This window comes from Bubalus bubalis, chromosome 11 (genome assembly GCF_019923935.1).
Source record: "Bubalus bubalis isolate 160015118507 breed Murrah chromosome 11, NDDB_SH_1, whole genome shotgun sequence".
Taxonomy (NCBI): domain Eukaryota; kingdom Metazoa; phylum Chordata; class Mammalia; order Artiodactyla; family Bovidae; genus Bubalus; species Bubalus bubalis.
Genome location: NC_059167.1, coordinates 38,210,594 through 38,216,593, shown reverse-complemented (window position 1 = coordinate 38,216,593; position 6,000 = coordinate 38,210,594). Strand labels below are relative to the sequence as shown.

At 41.0% G+C, this 6,000-nt stretch overlaps 1 long non-coding RNA gene across 1 annotated transcript in view; it reads left to right on the top strand.

The window, feature by feature from the left end:
* Positions 1–1,088: 1,088 nt before the first annotated feature.
* Positions 1,089–6,000, top strand: part of LOC123328031 — a 51,799-nt gene continuing 46,887 nt past the window's right edge. The window contains exon 1 of the long non-coding RNA XR_006542747.2: positions 1,089–1,522. This is a non-coding gene — a long non-coding RNA (uncharacterized LOC123328031). The remainder of the gene's footprint in view (positions 1,523–6,000) is intronic.

Sequence of the window (6,000 nt, the reverse complement as noted above, 5' to 3'; positions counted from 1 at the left end):
AAAAAAAAAGAAGCTGCACAATAGAAATCTGTTAGAGCTATTACTAAGGAAACCCATGAACCCATGAAGAAATGCTTGAAAATAAACGCAAGTAATTGAAGCAGATTAGAAGTTTAACTCTGGTTTCAAAGAAAAAAATGCTAAAAGCAAAAACAGAGGAATAACTTTCTTTTTTCCCAAGTTATTGAGGTGTAATTGATGTATGCTGCTGCTGCTGCTGCTAAGTCGCTTCAGTCAGGTCCGACTCTGTGCGACCCCATAGACGGCAGCCCACCAGGCTCCCCCATCCCTGGGATTCTCCAGGCAAGAACGCTGGAGTGAGTTGCCATTTCCTTCTCCAATGCATGAAAGTGAAAAGTGAAAGGGAAGTCGCTCAGTCGTGTCCGACCCTCAGCAACCCCATGGACTGGAGCCCACCAGGCTCTTCCATCCATGGGATTTTCCAGGCAAGAGCACTGGAGTGGGGTGCCATTGCCTTCTCCAAGAACATCTTTATTTTTTTCTAAAATGTTTATTATTTATTTGACTGTGCCAGGTCTTAGCTGTGGCACATGGAACCTTCAAATTTTGTTGTGGCATGCATCTTTGGTTGTGGCATGCAAACTCTTAGTGAGATCTAGTTCCCCTACCAGGGATAGAACCCAGGCCCCCTGCATTGGGAGTGCACAGTCTTAGCCACTGAACCACCAAGGGAAGAAGCCAGAACTTACTTCTTATAACTGAAAATTTGTACCTTTGACCCCTTCATCCATCCCCATCATCAGCTTCCTCTTGGCAACCACCAACCACCAGCATTTTCTCTGTTTCTATGAGTCCATTTTTTTTAGATTCCAAATATGTAATATCCTTTGCTATTCATCTTTCTCTGACTTATTTCACTAGAAATAACTTTAAAAAGGTTGTACTTAGTCAGGGTTCTGCAGAGAAACAAAACCAATAGGAGAAAGAGAGGGGGAGACTTATTTTAAGGAATTGGCACATGCAATTTTAGAGGGTGGAGGGTCTAAAGTCTTTAGGGCAGGCATACAGAGTTTCTATGCTGCAATCCTGAGGAGAATTCCTCTTCCTTTGGGAAACCTCAGTATTTGATTTTAAGGCCTTCAACTGATGAGATGAGCTCTACTTAGATTATAGAAGGTAAACGGCTTTATTCAAAGTCTACTGATTTAAATGTTAATCATATCTAAAAAAACAACTTCACAGCAACAGCTAGACTGGTGTTGGGCCAAACAAGTGGGCCAGGCTGGCACACAGTTAACCATCACAAAGTAGTCTAGGAGGTGTGGTCTCCCTCTAGTTCTTCTTTGGCTGAGGAAGGGAAGAGCTCTGAGTACTCAGGGATATTGTGCACTGGGCACACTGGGCAGAGCCACCTAAGCTTGTTCAAGACGAGCAGACACCAGTCTAAAGCTGCTAAAGCCTCCACGGAAGAAGAAAGAAGTTTCGGTGGCTGACAGAGCTGCTGAAAGTCCCAGAAATGTGGTGAAGGCCCTTGGAGGACCAAATTCAAGAAGAGTTTGGGGTAAATTTGAAAACTTTTTTCTTCTTAAGGCTTGGATAAAATGAAGTAAGAAAGATAAAACTAGAATAAGCAATGATTGATAACACTGAAATAAGTATAGGATAAAATTAATTACACACCTACGCATTTTTTTGAAAATGTTTCCAATTGTGTATAATTCTTTACACTTAAGGATAATTCTAGGAATTGTTTGTGCCTAGCTCCTTTATAAGAATATTATTTCTTCTTAAAAAAATCAAAAGCATGTCAATCTTTGACCCTCAAAACCACTATCTTTGGGAATGGCACCTAGTGATAGCTTAATTAATACCTAGGTAGAAATAAAACAACTTCTGGAATGCTAGCTTTGCAAATCTAAGCCAAAACCTATCCCATGAGAGCAAAAGTCCAAACTGGTGCTTTAAAATACTCTTAAACATCTATCTCTTGACTCTTCTCTTATTTCTTTTCTTTGAATTTCAACAAAGAACAAAGGAAAGTTTGTTTATTTCCTATTCCAAAGTTTCTTAACTATTTATTCTTAAGAAACACAGTTTTGTTTTGCCTTCCATTACTGATACTCTGTTCATCTACTTATCAAGGGCATAGGTAACTGACACCATTTCTATTCTCCTGGTTCCTGATCATTTAAATAAATTCAGCATTCATGTTCTGCATTGTATAGCAACAAACATTCCATTAGGGCCTTCACTGTGACCCTAACGAAATATTCCCATTTCTAAGATTGTAATCTTCCAAATGGTTAACAGGAGGAAAAGGAAGTGGGGAGTTCCTATTGCGCTCACTCGAGTTTTCTCACATGATCCCAGCTGGGGCCAAGATTGGTAAATTAACAAAGAACAGCCCTTTCGTAAGAAAGAGAAAGTAGATGTGAGAAGTTCTGTTCCTCCTGCCAAAGGTCTTTCCATCATTTCAATTATATGGGGAAAAAAATTAAGAATAATGCAGATTAAGGGGTGGGAGACAAGAAGAGTGATTCTATCATTTATTGACAGGCTGGGGAGGCAGGTCTTCTTTACACTATGGTCTTGAAAATAATTCTGTGATGTTGCTGGGACCAGTGATGTCGCTGATTCTCTGGGAGTAGGGTGGATTAACTAGGAAAGGAATCTATTATCAGTCCTAGAGGGCTGGCTATTAAGTCTGTGGCTCTTCCATTTTTTTCTTTCTCTTTGACCACTAGTTACAGAAATTTTAGTGTTCATTAGCACCTTCAGCCTGGGGCTGAAATATAGAAAAGAGTTAAAATTCAGATGATAGTTTTCCATAGCTTCATTTTCATTTCTAGGCACCAACTCTGGGTTGGTTTCCATACTACACTGAAGGGGATTCTATTGTTCTCCTCCACATTTTATTGTTAACACAATAAAGCTGGCATGGATGTGACTTGTGCTTCTGCGAGCTGGCTATGTACAGAAACGTATTGTTACTCATTTCCTGCCCATTCTTCTCTTCCAGAGAGATATTTATTCTTATACTGGGACAACTACTGATAAGTTATAAATTTATTCAGAGAAATTTAATCCCCAGAATCTCAGCTGCTATGGGATAGGATTATGCTCCATTGGCAGCAGTTGCCCAGAGGTTCTGAGCCCCACTATTGTAAATGTTAGAAATTATCTTTATGGCACATTTTCTGAAAACTGTTAAGATTTATGGGTCTGAGAACAACTCAGCTAGAGAAAACTGCTATACACTATACAGGCAAATTTGGGGGGGGGGGGAAGTAACAGAATTCAGGGCCAAGTGTCTGTCCATGGTGTCTGACAAGAAAGAAGATTATTCTAGAAGTAATGAGAGAGTATACTCTACCCAAAGATGAATATGGTAAAATGTCAAGAAAGAATATTTTTATTATAATGGGATATCAGTGTGAAATGGAATGTAGAAGCTACTCTACGTTCTTCCTCTACCACCGTCCACTTCCTCTACCACTTTTTATCCTGGATTAAGACTCTTCCACTGTCAGGCAGATCAGTTTCAATACAGCAAAGGCTCCAGGTGCAGCCATCACTGAGGCAGCCAGCAAAAGATGAGGAGTCAATGTGCAACATCAGTATAACAGAGGCTGCTTTCTTATCCTGAAATTCTTGGCTGATGAGAATGATCTGCTACCCACCACTATGTCTCAAATACTGATTCTTTCAAGGAACTCAGTTTAGAGAAATAGTGATCACCCTGTCTTTCCTTCACTCTCTAGCAGGCCAGCTGTAGACTGATAATTTCCTATCACAGTTGTAGAGCAGAGAGGCTTGGCTTTCATTATAATAAGGGAATATAGGGAGTTTGGGAAGAACATGTACACATTGCTATATTTAAAATGCATAATCAATAAGGTCTTACTGTATAGCACAGGGAACCCTCCTCAATGTTATATGGCAGCCTGGATGGGAGGGGAATTGGGGAGAGAATGGATACATACATATGTATGGCTGAGTCCCTTCACTGTTCACTTGAAACTATCACAACATTGTTAATCAGTTGTACTCCAATACAAAATTTTTAAAAATTTAAATAATATAATAGAGGAATAAAAATACTAATTCAGGAAAAAACCTAATTCAGCTATGGCGGCTGGATCAAAAGTCTATATGATGAGATAGTTAAGTTCATAAATGACCTCAGCGTGGTAATCTGCAAATAGAAAACTGAGTCAACTTTATGTGTTCCTAGCGATAAAGCCGGAGAAGGCAATGGCAACTCACTCCAGTACTCTTGCCTGGAAAACCCCATGGACGGAGGAGCCTGGTGGGCTGCAGGCCATGGGGTCGCTAGGAGTCAGACACGACTGAGCGACTTCACTTTCACTTTTCACTTTCACGCATTGGAGGAGGAAATGGCAACCCACTCCAGTGTTCTTGCCTGGAGAATCCCAGGGACGGGGGAGCCTGGTGGGCTGCCGTATATGGGGTCGCACAGAGTTGGACACAACTGAAGTGACTTAGCAGTAGCAGCAGCAGCAATAAAGCAGTTTTCCCTGTGCTGATTGAAGTAGCCATCCCTGCACTGGGGAACCTTAGGAAGGACCTGGAAAGTATATTCCATACAAAGTAAATTCCAGGGACACTGATTGAGGCCAAAACAAAACTAGTGTTCAGGCCAGAAAACTCACCCACATTATAGCAGTACACAGTTCTGGGGATTAAGTGAAAGGAACATACATTTTTATTGTTTATTTTGCCATCTTGCTGGAGGATGGCCAGGTTAATGTAGGTTACATTGGGCACAGCAGCTGCAGAAACTCTGAGTTCAGTAAGAAACATTCTTCTGAGTATGGTAAGTAGCATATACCTTTTTCATTAAGTAATCTCAGATAGTGCAACTCATCTCAGAGTTCCCAGAGCTCTGCTGGATACAGAGGTTTTTCAATAGCTTTCTTGCAGGGACTTTCCTCAATGACAGAAACTTGTCCCCAGTGTTCAGTTAACCTGAGGTTTTCCTGATGGTTGACTACTTAATTCTCCAAATTCAGGTTCTCATAGTAAAATAACCTGCTCTTTCTACTTCTGGGGTTGTTCCATGAGCAGAGTAGCTTGTTCAGTCTCTAAATTGTGTCTGACTCTTTGTGACTCCATGAACTGAAGCATGCCAGGCTTCCCTGTCCTTTGCTATCTCCCAGAGTTTGCTCAAACTCATGTCCATTGAGTTAGCGATGCCACCCAACTATCTCATCCAACTATTCTCCTCCTGCCTGCAATCTTTCCCAGGATCAGGGTTTTTTTTTCCAATGAGCTGTCTCTTAGCATAAGTGGCCAAAGTATTGGAGCTTCAGCATCAGTCCTTCCAATGAATATTCAGAGTTCATTTCCTTTAGGATTCACTGATTTGATCTCCCTGCTGTCCCAGGGACTTTCAAGAGTCTTCTCCAGCACTGCAATTCAAAGGCAATAATTCTTCAGCACTCAGCCTTCTTTATGGTCCAACTCTCACATCTGTACATAACTACTGGAAAAACCATAGCTTTGACTATACAGACCTTTGTCAGCAAAGTGATGTCTCTCCTTTTTAATATGCTATCTAGGCCTGTCATAGCTTTTCTTCCAAGGAGCAAATGTCTTTTAATTTCATGCCTGAACTCACCATCCGCAGTGATTTTGGAGCCCAAGAAAGTAACATCTGTCACCGTTTCCACTTTTTCTCTATTTGCCATGAAGTGCTGAGACCATATGCCATGATCTTAGTTTTTTGCATATTGAAGAGTAGCTGGTGTTCTTTAATCTGGGGCTGCCCATATCCAGCCCTGATTATCATTCTTGTTGGCATACAGAGGAACTTTTAACTTGTCTGTGCATTCAGGTTGTTGCTCTCTGAAATCTGTGCCTTGATGACTGGTGACTTTGCTACCACTGCAAGGAGTGTGATGTATGTCTACATGACTTTTGTTAAGCTTCTGACAAAAGCCAGAGCAGCCCAGACACTAATCCACTGAGGAATGTAAACTCCAAATATAGCAATTAAAAAAATTCTGCTCAGTTGTG